The sequence below is a fragment of the Cetorhinus maximus genome, chromosome 31 (assembly GCF_964194155.1).
Source record: "Cetorhinus maximus chromosome 31, sCetMax3.hap1.1, whole genome shotgun sequence".
NCBI lineage: Eukaryota > Metazoa > Chordata > Chondrichthyes > Lamniformes > Cetorhinidae > Cetorhinus > Cetorhinus maximus.
The window spans coordinates 12,940,935-12,962,803 of record NC_135909.1 but is presented as its reverse complement, the minus strand read 5'-3'; the positions used below and the strand labels follow the sequence as shown (position 1 = coordinate 12,962,803).

Sequence of the window (21,869 nt, the reverse complement as noted above, 5' to 3'; positions counted from 1 at the left end):
GGGTGAATGTCATGTTCCCGATTGGCTATTTCACAATGAGGACAAGTCGTGATGTTTTACATCTTTCTGATTAGTTACTTTAAAAACAGAATCACATTTATTGGTCCTTCAATCCACAAAATCTCTCAGCAGTCAAACCTTCCTTTCCCGTTGCCCGCCCCGTCCGCCCAAATCCCAGACTTTCTGACTCCCTCTGTCGCACCAGCACATTCTCTATGCTGGGAATACCACATCACTCTATAATCCTGCTGATGCTGTTCATACATTTTCCCTTCCTCACCAGGACCAACTGCTCTTCTTTACTTCCGCCCATCAGCAGGACAGAGCAGTCCCGAATATTAGGGGTCAGACAGGGGTTCATGCGGCCTTTGTTGTGCATTTGAGGGGGAAATAAGTTTAATAAGCAGCAGCCACAGTCCCACATGTGACATTGATATCGCGGCAATAACAGCATTCAATATTTCTGGCTAAAAACTATTCAGGAAAGCCTAGTCACCAAAAAAAAAACAGCACGGAGGGTGAAGAGGGGCTTGCATTGATCAAATAAACTATTATAATGCTGGAGAGGGATGATGTCACTGAGGGGGATCAAACACATAATCTATTTGGTTATGTTTAGGGAACAAAGCAAGATCTAGTCCACAACAGGATACAAACATTCTGTTAAAAATAACTTCTCTGTAGGCTACGCGATTGTGGGATTCATTCTCTGACTATCATTATGTGCTTTTTCAGTGAGGATTATAAACCCTATCTCTCGGTCTATGATCAGAGATATTGAGATTTAATTCATAACTTGCAATCCCTTAAAAATGTCTATTTATTTTCCTCTATATTATTCCGTTTTCAAGTGAGTGTTGCATTTACAATGTGCCTCTCAGTCCCGGGATATTGTTCCGCATTTCATTCAGCACACGCTGTTTTTATTTAAAATTATTTTTATAATTATTTTTCTCTCTGTACTGCTCTAGTCTTTGGTATGCCTGTGTGTTTTTTCTCTGCACATGTTAATGTCTGCCATGTGAGTGGGTTTTTAATCTGTCCAAGTCAATCTTTGGTATAAGTGTGTGGCATTTTCCCATCCCTGTCATTTTATTATTTGGAGTGTGTCTCTACAACTGTTTCTGAAGGCCTCAGTTAGTTGTTTTGGTCTGACCCCTATCGAAATTGATAAACTTTGAAATGTATTTGAATTCCCAGTGAACATCTCAAAGGATCACACAATAGGGGTTCACAATTTAAGACTTATACTTTAACAGACTGAAATCAACATTGATTAAACGTCACTCAGTCAGTAACTAATACACAGAGATACAGAAAAGATCCCCCTCCCACTTAACTTCCTAACGTGACTGAAAATCAAATGCCAGTGTATGGTCTGTACTCAATACCTGATAAGCTCCGCTAGTGATCAATGGACTATCTGTCAGTTCTCGATATGTTAATTTGGATTTTAATCTGTACAAGACATTTTCTTGTTTAATATGATGGTATTATTCCCTAACCCTCTGTTCCTGGCATCAAGGATGTTTTAAAAACTCTGTAGCTCTCAGCCTGTGGTATGTCTGTGTGGCTTTACACTGAATATGTTACTAACTGTAATGCAAGTGTTGTTTTTACTCTGTATATGTCAGTGTGTGAAAGATCTGGGTTGTACTCTGTACCTGTCAGACTTTATGAAGTGTGGCAGTGTGTTTTCATCCACTCCTGCCAAGCTACTGTATGCAGCTGCATTATTTTGTTTTGTTTTGAGCAGTTTCTGATAACTGAAATTATAATCGTATCTGTCCTCATCACTTTCCGGCTCATTGAGTTTTATTTTGCTCTGGACCTGTCAGTTTCTGGTATGTGACAGCTGGATAATACTGTACTGACTGTCACTGGTATGTCAATATGTGTTTTTCCCTGACTCTGTCAGTTTCTGTCACGTTTGTGTTGGCTTTAATTTGTAACAGGGAGTTTCTGATAAATGAGTTTGGATCTGTACCTGCCCATTTCTGGTGTGTCCTGTGTCCTTGGTTTTCACTCTGTGTCTGCTCAACACTGTTATGAGAACCTGGGCTTTATTGCACATGTCACTTTCAGATGAATGATTGTGAATGATAATCTGTACCACTTAGTTTGTTATAGGCACGTTGACTATTTACTTTTTGCCAATTTCTGTTAGGTGAGTGCCTCTTTTTCTCTCTCCCTGTCACTTACTGCTCCACTAAATGGTGGTTTAGCTTTTGATCTTTCAATTGCTGATATGTGAATTTGGGTTTTCCTTTGTACTTGGCAATTTCTGACATGGAAGAGGGGCTTAACTCTGCATCAGTTAATTTCTGGTATGTGGATTTGGGATCACTGTTAACCTGTCAGAGACTGATAAATTATTTTGTATTTGCACTTTACAAGTTAGTCTGTAATAGGTGGATCTGGATTCTGCTGAGTACCTGCCAGGTACAGCTATTTAAGTATTCGTTTCACTCTGCACATGTCAGTTTTTAGTCTGCAAGAAAGATCATTCTTCTATGCCTTTTATATTCTGGCAAGTTTATTTAGCGTCATTCTGTATCTATCAGTTTATTTTTGGTTTCACTCTGTAACTGCCTGTTTCCAAATTGATTCTGTACCTGTCAGTTTTACAATACAAATATGTATTATTCTGTACATGTTTTTGGCCCCAATAATAGATTGTGGGTTTTAATCCCTATTTCCCTGTCTCTGGGATGTGGATGTAAATGTAAATATTACTTGGTACTTGATTTGTGAAAGTGTGTTTTTTTTATTTTCCCTGTCTGTTCCTCACATTTGAATGTGGATCTTACCATGTACCGCTCAGTTATTGGAATGTGAGTAAGGGTAATTATACTTTATCTTTAATCTATGACAAGTAAGTTTGCTCTTTTTTTCTGTCAGTCTGATCATCATTCAGTGATGGTTAGTTTATGATAAATGTGTTCAAGGTACATTTTATAACCAGTTACAATATTACTGTGGCTTCAAAAACAGATCAGAGCCTCTCTGCAGCTAGTGATTGGCCTCCTAGTCCCCCAAAGCCTTTCCACGACCTAAAAACCACAAGTCAGATCAGAGATGGAATATTCTGCACTGGCTTGGATAAGTGCACCCCCAACAACATGAAATAATCTTGAAAACATCCATAAAGCAGTGGATTTGACTTTCACACCATTCACCAGCTTAAGCTTTTACTCCCTTAACCACTAGTGAACAGTGAGTACCATCTATGAGACACACTGCAACAACTTGGTAAAGTAGAGTGCAGGACTCAGACTGTAACTCTCAATCTGTTGTGCAGAATGAGATTAATGGTGTGTGTCTCAGTCTTGGGTGCCTTATATGAAAGAAATTTGAACTGTGTATTTGGCTGTCTATGGTTATTGTGAATGTGTGAGATGAATTGTGCACCTGTCAGAATAGAACATGATTGTATGACTCATGGACTATGTCAGTCTCCAGTACTGTATGTTAATATGGGGCCAATTCTGCCCCTGCCTGTGTCTGGAAGTGAAAGTGAGTTTGACCTTGGTTCTGCAATCGTCAGTCTTTGAGTGTCTGATTCATACTGTATATATCAGTCTTTGGTGCTGCCTCTGTATGTTGTTTTTCTTTTGCACCTGTCAGTCTGTGGTGCTGTGTGGAACTTCAGGATTAATTATATTAATGACATTTTCTGATACTCTGTGTGTGTGCAATACATTGTGTATCATTACTGCTCTTATTAATTGAGAAAGTGTGTTTCCTTCTGTGCTTTCACTATCCTGTGTACTGTGATCGTGTTGCATTAATTCTATATTGCCAGCATCTTGTATAGTATGTGAATGTGTGTTTTTTGTTCTCTGTATCACTCAGTCTCTGTTACTGCTTGCAAGAGTGCAATTGATTCTACCTGGTACTATCTGTGAGATCGAGATCCCTTCTGAATTTGTCAACATCTGGAACTATATGTGAGCATGAAGTTGATATTGATCCTGTCAAACACTTTGAGTGAGTTTTTTTGAGTGCCAACCTGCGGCAATATTTTGTGACTGTTGGACTGACTCTATGTTTTTCAGGCTTTTTTCTTATGTTTTTGTGTATGACTGTGGTTTGAGCTCTACATTTCAATTGCTGATACCCTGTATGAAGTAGGTTTAATTCAGTACTTTTCAGTTTCTGGAACATTATGTGAGCATGGACACGCTTCTAATGTGAGTGTGGATTAACTGCGTTTTCATCAGCACCTTGCTGACAGTGAGTACGTGATTTATTCAAACTCTCTCTGTCTCTACTATTGTATGCAAATGTACCAGTCTCTTTATGTTTTTCAGTGCCTGGTACAGTGCATGAGTTCAAGGTTAACTTGTACCAGTCAGTATCTGGTACTTAATGTGATTGTGGGATTCTTTCTGTATTTTCTAATCTCCTCTACTCCATGTTCATGAGATTATTTTTCTATCCTTCAGTTTCAGGTAGTGTAAATGACTGTGGTATTTATTATATGGTTTTAAGTCCTGGTTATTTCTATGACCCTGGGCTCCATTCTGGATCATTCAGCCTCTGGTACAGCATGTGGATGTAAGAATAATTCTGTATTTGTCATTCTCTGACATGTTTTGCAATTCCTTTATTTTCATCAATCTATTGGGAGTACGTTTTTGTGGGATTAGTTTAACCTCTGTGATTCTCTGGTTATCAGTGTGAGTGTAGGGTTCATTCTGTTTCTATGTGCCTCTGGTGTTGTATGTAAGTGTGTGATAAGTCTGTGCCTGGACTATACATGCGCCTCAGGTATCATGTTGGAAACTATTTGTTTAACACCCTCTTAATGTATCAATGTATGTTTACCTTGACATTTAATTTATTATATGGAATTGATATATTTTATAGCCATAGGTTTTATTCAGTAGCTGTGTGGGAGTTGTCAAATGGTATTCAATTTGTAGCTCTGTGAAAACAATTGTGAATGGTGACATCCGCTTCAATTGGATACATAGCCTGGTATGTAATTCCTGCAGTTTGTAGCAAAGGAATTGCTGTTGAATCATCTTAATCATGGTGAGACTTTTTGGGTTGGTATGCAATATGTAGCCCTGTCTAAATTATGAGGCAATTAATTGCAAATTATTCATTATGTTACAATCAGTTAGTTGTTGTCATTTCTAGCTAAGGTTTTTTTTTAATTTAATTTGTGACCAAGGTGTATTTACATCTGCCGCTGGGCGTGAATTATTTTTAATCCTGTGGTTGATGTTAGCTGGGTTGGATGGGAATGAAAAGAAAATCAGCTTTGTCTGCTCTGTTAAATCTGGGATTGAAAAGTTGTCTCTTACCTTGGGAACAGTGTGGGACTGAACACTCATTTTCTTTGTGAGAGTGGATCTAATGAGCTGTCAGTATCTTGTGCATTGTGAGTGATGCTGTACCTGCTTCGTGTTGGAACTGGCTTGGTGACATTTCCCTTATGTCGAGGAATAATCTGGTTCCTCCAAATATTTGCCTGCAAAAAGAAAAATAATTCATTTAACCTAAGAATAGATGAAATAAAAGATAGAAAAATTATCAATATAACCTTTCAAATAATAATCATTAGGAACCATCGGATAATTAAACCTTTTAGCACAAACAATGCCTGACTCCACTGCAGTAAGACACCAATCTGCTTCTGCTGACCTGGTGTTTTGAACGATTTTACAACAATTTTGTGACATTCAGAAACAGCCAAATCCATGCACTGCTCCCTGAGTTGAGTTGTCCGCTGGAGCTTTTGCTCGGGTCATGTTTCTGATTCCCGCTCCCATTTGAACTAAGTATCCAACCGCAAACAAGCAGCCGCTGTTTTAAATGTGTCCTTCACACGTCTCACCTGATACCGGCAATAGATTTTGTTTGTACAACTTTTCTCATCATTTTTGTACAGTTATTTTTTTCACTGTTCATTGTTCAATAACAACAAACAGTGGGAGACGGGAACTAAACGAGGAACCTTGACTGCGGTTTGGGGAGAGAGAACAGCAGTGATCTTCAATAGCGAGTTCTTGCCATTCTGTCTCCCTAGCCCTGTTCAGACACTGGCTGAGAATTGCCTCTCCCTTCCCCCCGCTTACTCCATGTTCCGGGACCAGATCCTGTCCCACTGGGCCGATTGCGAACAGACCCCGACTCCCCCGAACGTGCCCGGCAGTCAATCCCAATCTCTGAGCATCTCTGCGGACGCGGTCCCAAATCGATGTGCTGCTGGAAGCAGATGCTGTTTGTTCACTTACCCGCGGAGCCGCGATGTCTCCGGTCGCTGCTGAATGAAACCATCTTCCACTCACTGAGTGAATGACGCTCAGGGACTGGGTTGGGGGAGGGGTGCGCATGCGCTCTTCGCCTTATGACGACTGTGGGTTATACCTCGCGCATGCGCAGATCTCCGAAACAAACCGGCTGCCAAAATTACTGATAGTTTTTCCCATTTGAACCTCATCGAAGAAAGAAGAAAGTTTCCGAACCTGGAGTCGGCGTGGTTGGACAGGGGGCGTTCGGTAGTTGAGGGCGTGGAGCCAATAGCGTGGGGCCGATATGCTACAATCAAAAACATCCTCCCCCCCCCCTCCCCATTCTCCACACTGAAGGGACAAGCGCCTGCGCGACCGCTGCTCCCCCGCCAATATCCCCTCCCCTTTTCACCGCGCCTTTCTATGCAAATGCAGGAAACACAACGTCAGCTTTTTACCTCCTCAAAATCCAAATACCTCTTCCAAGTGAAGCAGTGATGCACTTGTTGTATTTCTCAGTTTAATGCAGTGTGTTTGCAGGTGATGCTGTTCCCATGCGTCTGCTGCCCTTGTCCTTCTCGCCGGCAGGAGTCGCGGGTTTGGACTGAGCTGTGGAAGGAAAATTTACGTTGGGAGCGAGATTTGAACCCGTGACTCTTGAGGAAACAGGGACCTAAAGATGCCTTAAACCTCTCGGCCATCCTAATTCACTTGCGCGATGCAATGGGACACTAATGTATTGCTCTTTGCACAAAGGGTTTGATTATATTTTCGTCTTCATTGCATTTAAAACTCGATGTAATTTTCCTTTTTTCAGCACCTGTCAGGTTCCTGTATCTGAGTCCCATCCTTCCCCAAGCCGCCGGGGGGTGAGGAGCTTCTCATTGCTGCATTGCTCTGTTTGCTCAAATCAACAAAGACCCAATTCCCGCCCGACCTGTTCCTCACACGAAGGTGTTGAGAGTGTAAGATCTGAGCGACGTGAAGTGTCCAATTGGAGCGGGCGACAGGAATCTCTCTCCACAGCTGCTTTCGGTCCTGCTGAATATTCCGCACATTTCCTGTTTCTGATTTTGTGCCTTCATTACAGGAGCTCCTTTCACTGACAACCCAAAACTTGTCTCTCGGGGCAGCTCCAGCCATCGCTTTTCTGTGATCTTCTCACACACAAGTTCGCGCTTCACTTTCCTACTCACATGTTTTAAAGTCGGCTGTTTTCACATTCATCATCCTGCGCCATGGATTTCAAACCCGCCGCCCACTGACGTCTCAGGCAGTCCAAGCGTTTCTGAGGAATCCACAAAGGCAAGCGGATCACAGAGTCTGTTAGAGAATATGAGGCTTTAATCCACACTCGCTTACAGTAGCACTGAGTGATAATGAGTTAATCACACACACAGAAACGCATGCACAGAGCCATTGGGAGATTCAGAATGAGGAGATACAGAAACTCGATGACAATACCGTAGAATAAAAAACACAGAATAACTGCCACACTCATTTACAGTACCGGAAGCTGATTGTCTGAACAAATCAATTGTACACGCACAGTTCCACTGACAGACTCAACAAGTGACCCAACCCTCAATGAGAATCAGAAACAAGCTGCAGACTGAATAAAGTGAAGGAATATGGCATCAGGGATTCAGAAATGAGGTAATGTTACTGGGCTAGTAATCCAGCGATCCCAGGCTCATGCACTGAGAATATGGGTCCAAATCCCACCACAGCTGCTGGGAGAATTTGAATCCAGTTAATCTGAATTGTAAAGAGTATCTCAGTGATAGTGGCCATGAAACCATCATCGATTGTCACAAAAAAACATCTGGTTCAATGATGTCCTTTAGGGTCGGAAAGCTGCCATCCTTACCGGGCCCACGTGTGACTCAAGACCCTCAGCAACGTGGTTAACTCATATCTACCCTCTGATAGCTCTATGGGTATTGAGACACCACATGGACTGTGGTTTAAGAAGGCAGCTCTCCACCACGTTCTCAATGGCATTGAGCGAAGGGCAAGAACTGCTGGCCTCACCTGCGATGACCACATTCCGTGAATGAATAAAAAAAATCCAGCCAATCAGCCAAGGACTCGTTTATGCAAACTCCCTGTTTTCTGCCAGCCAGCCAATCTTATATCCATGGTAACATGTTACCCCTGACACCATGAACTCCCCATCATGCGCACGCGCTCGCACACACACACACAGAGACACACACACAATAGCATTTGATGAGGCACCTTGTCAAATGCTTTCTGGAATGACAAGTTCAGCAGGTCTACAAACTCCCATTCATCCACAAACACATGTTACTCCTTCAAAGTACTCTAACAAATTGGGCAAATATGATTCTTCTTTCACAAAGCCATGCTGACTCTTCCTGATAAATTTGAAAAGTGTATTTGACGACCAGGTCGATGACATTGACGGTAGGACTGAGCATCGCAAAGTACTTGTGGAGAGAAGACATTGTGTTATGTGGTACTGACACCGTGCTAATTGGGATCAATTTTGAACAGATATAGGGCCTCAAAACTGCTCATCCATGAGGTCCAGTTTCGGTAGGGGTGACCACCGCACAGACATTATGGAAGCGAAGTCCAGCCTTCACATTGAGGATAGTCTCCATCGTGCTCTGTGGCAATACCACCGTGCTAAATGGGAGAGATTTCGAACAGGTTTAGCAACTCAAGACTGGTCATCCATGAGGCCCTGTGGGCCATCACCAGCAGGAGAATTGTGCTCGAACAAAATCTGTAAACTCATGGGCTGGCATATTCCCCACTCTATCATTACCACCAAGCCAAGGGTTCAACCCTGGTTCAATGAAGAGCGATGAGGGCATGCCAGGAGCTGCACCAGGCATACCTAAAACGGAGGTGTGAACCTGGCGAAGCTCTAACACAAGACTATTTGCGTGCCAAACAGCATAAGCAGCAAGTGATAGAGCGAGATAAGCGATCAAACGGATCAGATCTAAGCTCTGCAGTCCTTCCACATCCAGTCCGGAATTGTGGTGGACAATTAAACAAATCATTGGAGGAGGAGAATCCAAAAATATACTCATCCTCAATATTGAAGGACCCAGCACATCAGTGCATTGCCGCCCCCCTAGCCAAGCTGTTCCAGTATAGCTACAACACTGGCACATACCCCGCTATGTGGAAAACTACTCAGGTATTTCCTATGCACAAAAATACCTCCCCATAAGGCTAGTCTCGGTCATCAGTTAAGTAATGGAAGGGGTCATCGTTAGTGCTATCAAACGGCACCTTCTTAGCAATAACCTACTCAGTGACACGCAGTTTGGGTTCAGCCAGAGCCACCCAGTTCCTGGCCTCGTTACAGCCTTGATTCAAACATAGGCAAAAGAGCTGAACTCACGAGGTGAGGTGAGAGTGACTGACCTTGACAGCAAGGCGGCATTTAAACCTGTGGGGCATCAAAGAGCCCTAGGAATACTGGAGTCAATGGAAATCAGGGAGAAAACTCCACTGGTTGGAGTCATACCTAATGCAAAAGAAGATGGTTGTGGTTGTTGGGAGTCAGTCATATCAGCTCCACGACGTCACTGCAGGAGTTCCTCAGGTTAGTGTCCTCGGCCCAACCATCTTCAATTGCATCATCAATGACCTTCTTTCCATGATAAGGTCAGAAGTGGAGAAGTTCGCTGATAATTGCACAATGCTCAGCACCATTCGTGACTTCTCAGATATTGAAGCAAATCATGTCCAAATGCAGTAGGACTTGGACAATATCCAGGCTTGGGGTGACAAGTGACAAGTAACATTCGCACCACAAAAGTGCCAGGCAATGACCATCTCCAACAAGAGAGAATCTAACCACCATCCCTTGACGTTTAATGGCATTCCCATCACTGATTCGCACACTATTGAAGAGGGCATTCTCTCTAATCCTGCAACTATCACATAGGCCAGTTGAAGAGAAGAAACTACAATCCCCGACCACATAGCGACCAGAGAGACTCAGGCTTCCTTTACCGGTTGTATTCAAGCATATGCAAGGGAGCCGCAATCATTCCTAAGAATGAAGTCCCAGCTCCCAGATTGATTACATTTCACTACTTTTGTACTTTTTCTTATCACAATACATTTGAGTAGATCTGAATATATCCAATCGGTGACCTACACATAGGTACCATTTTAAAACTATCCTATTGAATACATAAACATATGATTTTGCTAAACAATTATTCTAAAGGGTGTGTACATAATTATATTATCCAATAAAAATTAAAACACATACGCAGGACCTTGGTTCTCACAACTCAAGGCTGCTGTTGTTTCATCAAAGATCCCTCTGTCCACTGTATGTTTTCCCATGTCTAAGCTAAAAGCATCTGCCCTGTCCTTATCTGAGAGAGGAGTAAACCTAAACTAACTTTATGTTATGTTTTATCTCCAGTCCAGCTCTCAAGGCTTCATCGCATCATTGCTCCACTTGAATGGTTCTGCCTGTGGCTGGACATTAGCTCAGCTCTTGAAACCGTGTAAATCACAGAAACTCAAAGCTCCTTTGTGTGCAATGTCCATTTGCTTAACCTAAGCTGTCATTAGGTCTAACATCCATGGCTGCTTGGAGATTTTAAGTGCTCTTCAGTAAATTCTTACAGTGTTCTCTTTTAGCATTTTTAATTTTCTCCTAACACTATCAACATCCATGTGGCTACTGTTGACCAAAAATTAAACTGGGCGAGCCATATAAATACTGTGGCTACAAGAGCAGGCCAGAGAAGAGGAATCGTGCGACGAGTAAGTCAGCTCCTGGCTCCCCAAAGCCTGCCCAGCATCTACAATGCACAAGTCAGGAGTGCGGTGGAATACTCCCCAGTTGCTTGGACAAGTGCAGCTCCCACAACACACAAGACGCTTAGCAGCATCCAGGACAAAGCTTGATTGGCACTACATCCACAAACATTCACTCACTCCCCACCGACGCCCAGTAGAGCAGTGTGTACTATCCACAAGATGCATGCAGGAATTCACCAAGCCTCCATAAACAACACTTTCCAAACCCACGACCACTACCGTCGAGAAGGACAAAGGCAGCAGCTACACGGGAACACGACCACCTGGGTGTTCCCCTCCAAGTACACGTCATCTTGACTTCAAAATTTATCGCCTTTCCTTCACTGTCGCTGGGTCAAAATCCAGGGACCCTCTTCCTAACAGCACTGTGGGTGTACCTACACAACATGGACTGCAGCGGCTAAAGAAGGCAGCTGACCATCATCTTCTCAAGGGCAACTAGGGATGGGCAATAAATTTTGGCACAGCCTGAAAAGCGCACATCCCGTGAATGAATAAAAGTTTCTCTGCCACCTTCAGTCATTAACGCTCATGTCCACAATTTCCCGCTGATCTTGCACGCCCTTTGAAAATGTACAGTTAATGTTATAATGCCTCTTTGCTTTCTTCCGACAACAATTAATCTTTTTAGACTTCTCTGGGGGTTGGGGGTTGGGGGAGGGTTGGGGGGGTGGTGAGGTGGGGGGGGTGGAATCAACTGCATAAAACGCTGGTTCGTCCACAGCTGGAATTTTGTGTACAGTTCTGGTCGCCACATTACAGGAAGGACATGATTGGCCTGTAGAGAGTACAGAGGAGATTTACTAGAAAGCTGCCAAAGCTTGAAAATTGCAGCTATGAGGGAAGATTGGATAGGCTAGGGTTGCTTTCCTTAGAACAGAGGAGGTTGAGGGGTGACCTATTTGAGGTGTACAAAATGATGAGGGGCCTAGATATTGTAGACAGTAAAGGCTTGTTACCCCTGGCTGAGGGGTCAGTTGCCAGGGAGGATAGATTTCACGTGATTGGTAGAAGGATTAGAGGGGATACGAAGAAAACCTTTTTCACACAGAGGATGGTGGGTGTCTGGATTTCACTGCCTGAATCGGTGGTTGGGGCGGAAGCGCTCAACTCTTTTAAAAGTTACTTGGATCTACATCTGAAGCGCTGTAACTTGAAAGGCTATGGATCGGGTGCTGGTTTCATCGTTCTTTTCTGTCCAGCACAAACAAGATGTGCTTAACGGCCTCTTTCTGTGCAGTAACTTGTCTATGGTTCTATTTGTCATTTTCCGCCCATTCCACCAGACTGCCCATGTCGATTTGAAGTTCTACTGAACTTCTGTAGCTCTTTTCGCAACCACAGGGCGTCCAAAAACATTTTATAGACCATGAGAACTTTTGAAATGTAGTCACTGTTCAAATTGCTGAAGTTTTGAACCGCCTGTTCCACCATGTCAGGAATTCCCATCTTGGGAATGGGAAACACGTATCATTGGTGTAGATCTGTAACACAACCGATAGCGCGTTGGACTTGCAATCGGTCTAAACAGAGACATATAAAGGTTGTGGGTCCTAATGCTTTAGGTAAGAATTGAAGAAAGTCAGCAAGAGGTTTATCAATGTTCTCAGAAAAGGGAACTGCCGTCCCGAACTTCCTTCTATACAGGACACTCCCCACTTTCCCATCTGAACCACTCAGCAGACGAAAACTCATCACCATCTCAGGACAGAACAAAAATCTTTGAAAGATGCTGATCAGAGTCAGTCTGTTCAGCCCTCAGACAGACTTCAAACTGCAAATATACAACCACCATGGTAGCTGCTCAGTCGCCTTTCTAGACTGTTTCTGACAGACAAGGATGATGCGAGTCTGTACCACGGAATATCAAGACCAACGCGGTTATCACAGCTGTAATGAACAGCTGCTGTTGCAGCTTTAGATCAGACAGTGGAAGATTATCACAGGCACTTCATCTGAACTGAGGAAAGATAGAAATGTAACAGGTTTTGTGCAAGTGAACGAGTCCGGGTTTTGGGAATAGGCTGAACAAAGGCACAGGTCTGTAATGGTGTGGGAGCCCGGAGAGAGTAAATTACAAAAGGTTTCACGGCGCAAAAGCCAATGGGAGATTTACTGGAACAGGCAAAGAAACAAAAGTTGGGTCCAGATGAAGTGAAAATGGCGAGAGAGCAGCTGCCCAATTGCAATTTATTTATTTGTACTCAATCACGGGATGTGGGTTTCTCTGGCTGGGCCAGCATTTCTTCCCCCTCCCTAGTTGCCCTTGAGAAGCTGGTGGTGAGCTGCCTTCTTGAGCCGCTGCAGTCCAAGTAGTGTAGGTGCACCCACACTGCTTTTAGGAAGGGAGTCCCAGGATTTTGACCCAGTGACAGAATCGGAACGGCGATATATTTCCAAGTCAAGATGGTGAATGAATTGGAGGGAAGCTTCCAGGTGGTGGTGTTCCCACCTATCTTCTGGCCTTGTCCTTCTATGTGGTAGTGGTCGTGGGTGTGCCAGGTGCTTTTTTGAATTCCTGCAATGCATCTTGTAGATGGTACACACTGCTGCCACTATGCACCGATGGTGGAGGGAGTGAATGTGGTGCCAATGAAGCGGACTGCTTTGTCCTGGAGAGTGTCCAGCTTCTTGAGTGTTGTAGAAGCTGCATCCAGGCAAGTGCGAAGTATTCCATCATACTCCTGCCTTGCAGATGGTGGACAGGCATGGGCAGTCACGATTCCTAGCCTCTGACCTGCTCTTGTAGCCCTCCCAATTTTATGCCACTGTGCCACCACCTCTGTCTGTTCCGTCGGTGGGACAGGACATACCCAGGGATGGTGATGGTTATGGTGGAGCCTGGGACGTTATGCATAAGTTATGAGTCTCCGTGAGGATGTCAGACACGCTGTTGTAGATTTGTCTGTCACACAGCTCCCTCGATGTTAGTAAGGAGGACTTCGCAGGATCGACAGGGGGCAGCCATTGTCGGTGCTGAGATAGATGGTGGGTTTCATTTCTTTCTTCTCTCCTAGCAAGGGCTTGTTACAGCTGAGTGACTTGGTAGAGAAGGCGTTTGAAGAATCAACCACATTGCTGGGGATCTGGGGTCACATGTATCCAGACCAGGTCAGGTCGATAGATTTCCTTCCCTAAAGGGAATTAGTGAACAATAATCGACATTCATTTCATGCTCATCATTATACTTTTAATTTCTAAAAATTATTGAATTCAAATCCCATCGAATGCTGTGGTAGGATTTGAACCCAGCATTACTCCGAATTCTCAGTCCAACGGCAATTCCACTACACTATCGCCTCCACTGAGTTATGATGTTAAATAAGGAACTAAATTTTTTTTTTAAATCACCTGAAAGAAACAAATGAAACAAGAGGGAGACTGAGTTTACAATCTAAAATCACTGAACTCGATGGTGAGGCCGGAAATGTGTAGGGTGAGGTGTTCTTCCTCGAGTTTATGTTATTCTTCGCTGGAACACTGCAGTAGACCAAGGACAGAAAGGTCCGAGTGGGACCAAGGTGGAGAAATGAAATGACAAGTGACAGGAAGCTCAGAGTCAGGCTTGCGGATTGAACAGAGATTCCTCAAAGCGCTCACCCACCTGAAGCAGATGAGAACATATTGCGGCAGCAAATACTGTACATTAAACTGAAAGATGAACAAGTGTATCACTATCTCACTTGGAAAGAGAACTTGAAGCCTTGGATGTTGAGGTACAAAGGCGTGTGTCGTGTCTCGTGCACTTGCATAGAAAGGTGCCGTAGAAAGGTGAGGGGATATTGGCTGGTGATTGGCTTTCTTGCTATTTATCAGCCAAATGATTGAAAGAGGAAGAAATGATCATATCACAGACCTGAATTGCTAGTTCTGTTTTTCTCTCCACAGATGCTGTTTAATTGTTGTGTATTTCCAGCATTTTCTGTTTGTTATTATTTCTGATTTTCAGCATTCGCACTATTTTGCTCTGGTATCAGTGAACTTTCTGAGCTGTGTTCCGGTGTCCAAGAGTTTTTGTTTTATTCTTTCACGGGATGAGGGCGTCGATGGCTCGGCCAGCATTTATTGCCCCAGCCGAAATTGCCCTTGAGAAGCTGACTGTGAGCTGTCTTCTTGAGCTGCTGCAGTCCATGTTGTGTAGGTACACCCACAGTGCTGTTAGGGAGGGATTTCCAGGATTTTGCCCAAACGGCAGTGAAGGGACAGCGATCCAGTTCCAAGTCAGGATGGTGTGTGGATCAGAAGGGGAGCTTGCTGCTGGTGGTGTTCTCATGCATCTGCTGCCCTTTTCCTTCCCGGTGGTGGCGGTCTCGGGTTTGGAAGGTGCTGAGGGAAAAAATATCGTCAGGAGTGGGATTCGAACCCACGCCTCCAGAGGAGACTGCGACCTAAACGCAGCGCCTTAGACCGCTCGGCCATCCTGATTGCTTCAAGGGCACGAGTGGGCCACTAATCCATTGCGCTCTCCCCACAGCTGCTTTGGACCTGCTAAATGTTCCCAGCATTTACTGTTTCTGATTGTGTACATTCATTACAGGAGTTCCTTTTTACTGACAACCCAAAACTTGTCTCTAGGGCAGCTCCAGACACATCTTTTCTGTGAGCTTTAAAGTCGGGTGTTTGCAAACTAGTCACTCTGCGTCATGGCTTTCGTTCTCCGCGCCCCCCTCCCAACATCACCAGCACCATCCACCATCTCTCCCCCGCCTTCTCCTGAGCTGTTTCCCTCCCTCTCTCCCTCCTTGGATCGCCTTTGCCCTCCCCCCAAATTCCCGCCGCACACCGCCCCGCCCGCACCCCACCCCTCTCTCTGTCAATTCTTATTCCCTTCCTCTGGGACCTGTCTTCTCCCCAGGCTGCCGCTGACACCGGGCTCGAGGACTCTCAGGCCGGCCAGGGCTCTTTAACAGGCTCCATTCACAGGAAAAGTGACTTCAGTTTTCACAATAACATCCCCGCTCTCCTTACCCCCAAAACTGAAATTCAGGTCAACGTGAACGTGAAAGTGAAGATTGCGGACTGCGGTTTCCGCTCCTGCTGTTTAAAATAAATCGCTATGTGTGTGTACAGTGAGCAGAAAGAAATTGCTGTTGTTTGTAAACAGTTCTCACTGAACTCACTGTCATTCTGCTTTAACAGGACGAGTTTGAATCTCTTGATATATTGGAAAAATAATAATGCGTGAATGTAGCTTACACAATAAAATATTAACACCGCGCTCTCATCCAGTAACTGAATGAAGCGGATGTATAAACGGCGGCGGTTGTGGGTTTAAACCCCATGATGAACAGTTTGTTGAACTCTCTGGTTGATGATCAATGTTCCGTCTAACTGTCTGTTCTGGTGAAGATCAGCAGCACCATCCGCCTCGTCGGCTTGAGGCTGCGCCTCGCCAATCATGTGGAATTAAATCAATTCGAATTGTCAGTTGGCATTTCAAAACATATTAGAATAGTCATTACTTCGACAATGGCTTAATGTTTAAGGCGTCTGGGTGATGGTCATGTTGATGCGATCCAATGCTTGGATCTTCCGGTTATTCCGCGATGTTTTATTTACAATGTGACGAAACATGTTGAACATGGCCTTGCAGTGTTTCACATCAGCCCATTTATAATAATCCGTGACCTGATGTGATGGAAATGTAATTTACCGACAGAAACAACATTTTCAACAAGTGGCGAGTGATGTAGTTGAAGAGTTGGTTTTAATTTTCCAAAATTCTCTAGATTCGGGGAAGGCTACATTAAGTTGTAAAATAACTAATTTGACACCTGTATTCAAAAAGGCCGGGAGGCACAAAGCAGGAAACAATATGACAATTCGCTTAACATCCATCGTAGTGAAATTTTTAGAAGCTATTATTAAAGGATTTATAACAGGGCACTTAGATGAATTCAAGGCAATCAGCATGGTAAACATGGTTTTGGGAAAAGGGGAATCATTTTTAACCAGTTTGTTGGAATTCTTTGCTGTGGATAAAGGGAAATATTGGATGTACTATATTTAGATTTTCAGATGACATTTGGGGCAGCTGCATTGTGGAGACTAATCGCAGATTGGGTGACCATTTTACGGCACATTGTTGCTCAGTCCGCAAGCATGACCCCGTCTTCCGGTCACTTGCCATTTCAATTCACCATCTTGGTCTCAGGCTCACATTTCCGCTGTGGCCTGCTGCAATGCTCCAGTGAAGCCCAACGCAAATGGAAGGAACAAGAACTCAATGTTAAGTCTTGAAGGCTGTAAATTGCTTTACCAGTAGATGAGATTCCTTTTTTATAAAGCGACTGTGGGAGGATTCGAACCTGCAATGTTCTGATAGCATCATTACACGCCTTAGCCACTAGGCCACGCGGTCATTACACGGCCTACCGATACTGGTCCCATGTGAATAAATATGTGGTTGTATTTATTCCATAAATTCTAGAAATTAGTCCACGGTGCATTTAAAGCACTCATTGAAGAAAGTCCTTCTTTCCATTTAACGAGTAATTTGATCGAATTTTCCGTCATGTTAAGGCGATAGCATCAGCGAGCGAAACTATTTCCGATGGCTGGGAATCCAGGAATCGTGCACTAAAATGAAAGCAAAATGCTGCAGGTGCTGGAAACTTGAAATAAAAACTTCTGCAAAAGCTCAGCAGACCAGGCAGCATCGGTGGAGAGAGAAACGTTTCGGCTCCGTTTGACTCTTCTTCAGAGCTGAAGAGAGGTAGAAATGTGATGGATTTTATACTGTGGAAGAGAGCGGGTGGAGCAGGTGGAGCAAAACAGAAGGTCAGGGATAGTAGGGACCTCAGCAGAGACTTGACAAGGATATCATGGTCACAAGACAAGGGAGTGTTAAAGATGGTGTTAAAGACTATAGTAAATGCTAATATGGGGCATAAAGGTAAGATTACAGAACGCGTTAACAGCAGAACAAGGGTCAGCGCTCTCCGAAGGCAAATATGAGAACAAGTAACAGATGACCATGTAGAAGGAGGGGGATAGTCAGCATGGTTTCCTTCGGGAAAAGTTGTCTTACTAATTTAATCGATTTTTTTGAGGAATAAGCAAGGAGGATTGATTAGGGTAGTGTAGCAGATGCTGTCTACGGAGAATTTAGTGAGGCATTTAACAAGGCCTCACATGACAGACTGATCAGAAAGGTAAAGGGCATCGGAGACAAGGGGAATGTGGCGAGTTGGATCCAAAATTGGCTCAGCGACAGGAAACAAAGTGTAATGGTCGATGGTGATTTTGAATGGAAGGTGGTTCCCAGTGGCGATCCACGGGGCTCAGTTTTGGGTCCCTTGCCGCCTGTTGTATGTTTTTATTGTGTTATTTAATTACAGAATGGGGGTGTCGCTTTCTAGCCCAACATTCATTGCACATCCTAATTTCCCTCAAGAAGGCTGTGGTGAGCTGCCTTCTTGAACAGCTGCAGTCCATGTGGTGTCGCTACATCCACATTACTGTTCGGTAGGGAGTTCCAGGATTTTGACCGTGCAGCAGTGAAGGAAATGTGGGAGGCATGATTGGAAAATTTGCAGATGACAGAAAACTTGGTCGTGTGATTAATAGTGAAGAGGAAAGCTGTTGTCTCCAGAGTGATATCAATGGTTTGGTTGAGTGGGCGGCAAAATGGCAAATGGAATTGAATCCAGAAAAGTGTCAGTTAATGCGTTTCAGGAGGGCAAACAAATCTAGAGAATACAGAATAAACGGGAGGAATTGGAGAGGGTAGAGGAAATGAGAGACCTTGGAGCGCATGAAGTTGGTAGGACATGTGGATCCGATGGTCGAGAAAGCCTATGGAATGCATTATTTTATTGGACAATGTATCGAACACAAAAGCAAAGGAACTGTATTAAACGCTGGATAGGCTGCAGCTGGAATTTTGTGTACAGTTGTGTTTGTCACATTACAGGAAGGACACAATTGCTCTGGAGAGAGGGCAGAGGAGATTTACAAGAATGTTCCTAGGGCTTTAAAGTTGCAGCTACGAGGAAAGATTGGATAGGCTTAGGTTCCTTCCCTTGGAACTCTAGAGGCGGAGGGCGTGACATAATTGAGTTGACAAGATTATGAGGGCCTAGATAGAGTAGCCAGGAAAGACCTGTTTGCTGTAGCAGAGAGATCAGTTACCAGGGGACACAGATTTAAGGTGATCAGGAGAAGGATGAGAGGGGACATGAGGTTCCAGTTCTTCACACAGAGGGCGGTGGATGTTTGGAATTCGCTGCCTGGTTTGGTGGTGGAGGCAGAAACCCTCAGCTCATTTCAAAGGCCCCTGTATCTACACCTAGAGTGCTTCAACCTGCAAAGCTGTGTGCTGGAAGGTGGGATTGGAATGGGCGGCTAGATTTTATGTATTTCTTTTTCAGCCGCCGCAGACACAATGGGCTGAATGGCCGCCTTCTTTGCCGTAAACTTTCAATGGTTCTATGAGACCAGGAAGAAAACATTTTCCACAGAATTCATCTTCACAGACCAGTAGAGATCATCTTCACACCATTGCAAACACTTTTACAAAACATAAAACACTTTTACACAGCCGGGAACATATTTGCACAAGAGGGAAGCATTTTATACAGCCACAGTGAAGGTCTGTCACCTTTCCCCGACAGAGAGAACAGTTGTACAGCAGAGAGCACAGTTACACAACAGGAAATCATTTATAAAAAGGGCCGATCTTTATGCAACAGCAAACACCTTCTTTCATAAATTATCAGTTTCTCCAGCTCAGCATCTTCCTGGTTTGACAGGCACTTTTTTTTTCCGCCTGTCATTGTGTGTGTCCTGGTCGTGTCTTACTGCTTCTCTGTGTGTCTTTCGCTCTGTGCTCTGTTCGCCGTGGTGTGAAGTGGGGTTGTGTAGCCAGGCTGAGCTTCCCATTCGATGTCCTTTTTTAAAAAAATGAACAAATGAACCGTTGCCTCGCCACCAGACAGCATTAATAGGCAGCCGGGAGCGGCTGCTTGTGAGTGGCGCAGCGGAAGCGCACTGGGCCCATCACACAGACGGAAAAGAAGGATTGGGATGCGATCCAAAATCTGGTTACTTATTTTGCAGTAATTTTGTATCAGCTTCTTACTTCCAGTAAACGCTTCAATCTGTAACCAACCACTCAAATTGCTTTCATTCGCACACGGACGCAAGCAATAAATGTTGCAAAAATACACCTTTCTCTTTTCTCTCAGACATCCTTACAGCAGCCGCGGATTTCTCCTTTATTTCAGGCCATTGTCCAAATGGACTTCTCTCGTTGCATCAGTATCTGAACAGCAGAAAGAAAAGAAAAACAATCTCTTAATAGGGAAAAAAAAACCGTGAACTAAAGAGCAGGTGGTTGGTGCAAGGAGCGCAGGAAATACAGCAACTCGCGGACAGCCTCGGAATGTGTGGGTTCTTCAGTGCAGTCAGGACCATTTACAGCCCAAGCACCCAAGGACCTACCCCACTGAGAACTAAGAATGGAGTGGCGCTTATCAAGGACAGAGATGCAGTCCGGATCATTGGAAGGAGCCTTTCTCTGATTTCCTCAACCGAGACTCAGTCCTCGACATGAGTGCCCACGACCACATTCCACAGCATGCTACCCGCCACCACCTCAGCACAATCCCAGCCCGACATGAGGTTGAAAAGGCCATCCGACAGCTAAGAACCACCAAGGCCGCAGGCGCAGGCGGAATCCCCACCGAAATGCTAAAATAGTGTGGAGAATTTCTCTTAAAGCAAATGCATGACCTCGTCTCCCTCATCTGGAAGAAGGGCAATGCCAGGGTATCCCTGAGATGCCTAATTGTGAACATCTTCATAAAAGGAAATCAGACTGACTGCGGTAACTATAGAGGGGTGTCTCTGCTGTCCACCACAGGGAAGGTCGTTACAAGAGTCCTCCTCAATTACCTTCTCTCCATGCCTGAAGAGATCCTACCAGAGTCACAATGTGGATCTTGTCCATCAAGCGGCACAGTGGAAATGATCTTCACAGGAAGACAAACCCCAAAAAATGCAGAGAGCAACAGCAACCTCTTTTCATACCTTTTTGACCCCACAAAGGCCTTCGACTCTATCAACTGGATGGGACTGTGAAGCATCCTCCTCAAATTTGACTGCCCGCAGAAACGAGTCACCCCCCTCCGCCTGCTGCAGGATGACATGGAGGCCGTGATCCTTACCAAGGGATCTGCTGCAGACCCACACTAGTGCAAACTCGGGTCAAGCATATCTGTGTCATCGCACCAATGCTCTTTTCCACATACATCGCTGCAACACCCCACCCCATCTCCATGTAGCTCCCCGCTGGGGTGGAGCTACTCTACAGGACAAGCAGGAAACGACTCAACCTCCGGCACCTCCATTCCTGAACCGAGATCACCCCAGCCTCTGTCATCGAACTGCAGCGCGCTGACGACACTTGTGTCTGCGCAAACTCGGAGACAGAGCTCCAAACTATCATCGACACATACTCGGAGCCGTGTGATAGGATGGGCTTTAGCCTAAACATGTGCAAGGTAAAGGTCCTCTGCTAGACAGCCCCCGCTGCACACACTGCCACCCGCAACCTACCCCAGCCCCCTCACTGCCCCCCTGGACTATCAAGATCCGCGGTGAACCATTGGGCCTTATACCTTGGGAGCCTCCGATCAGCAAGGGCAGATCTCGACAATGAAACCAAACATCGCCTCCAGTTTGCCAGCGCAGCCTTCGGCCGAATGTTTAAAAGAGTGTTTGATGGCAAGGACCTCAAACCCAGGCCCCAGCTCCTGGTCTACAGCGCTGCAGTGCTACCTGCTCCCTGTA

At 44.7% G+C, this 21,869-nt stretch overlaps 1 non-coding gene across 1 annotated transcript; it reads right to left on the bottom strand.

The window, feature by feature from the left end:
* Positions 1 to 15,417: 15,417 nt before the first annotated feature.
* Positions 15,418 to 15,500, bottom strand: trnal-uag (transfer RNA leucine (anticodon UAG)). The gene has a single exon. It is a non-coding gene; the product is annotated as a tRNA-Leu (tRNA).
* Between the last annotated feature and the right edge of the window lie 6,369 nt (positions 15,501 to 21,869).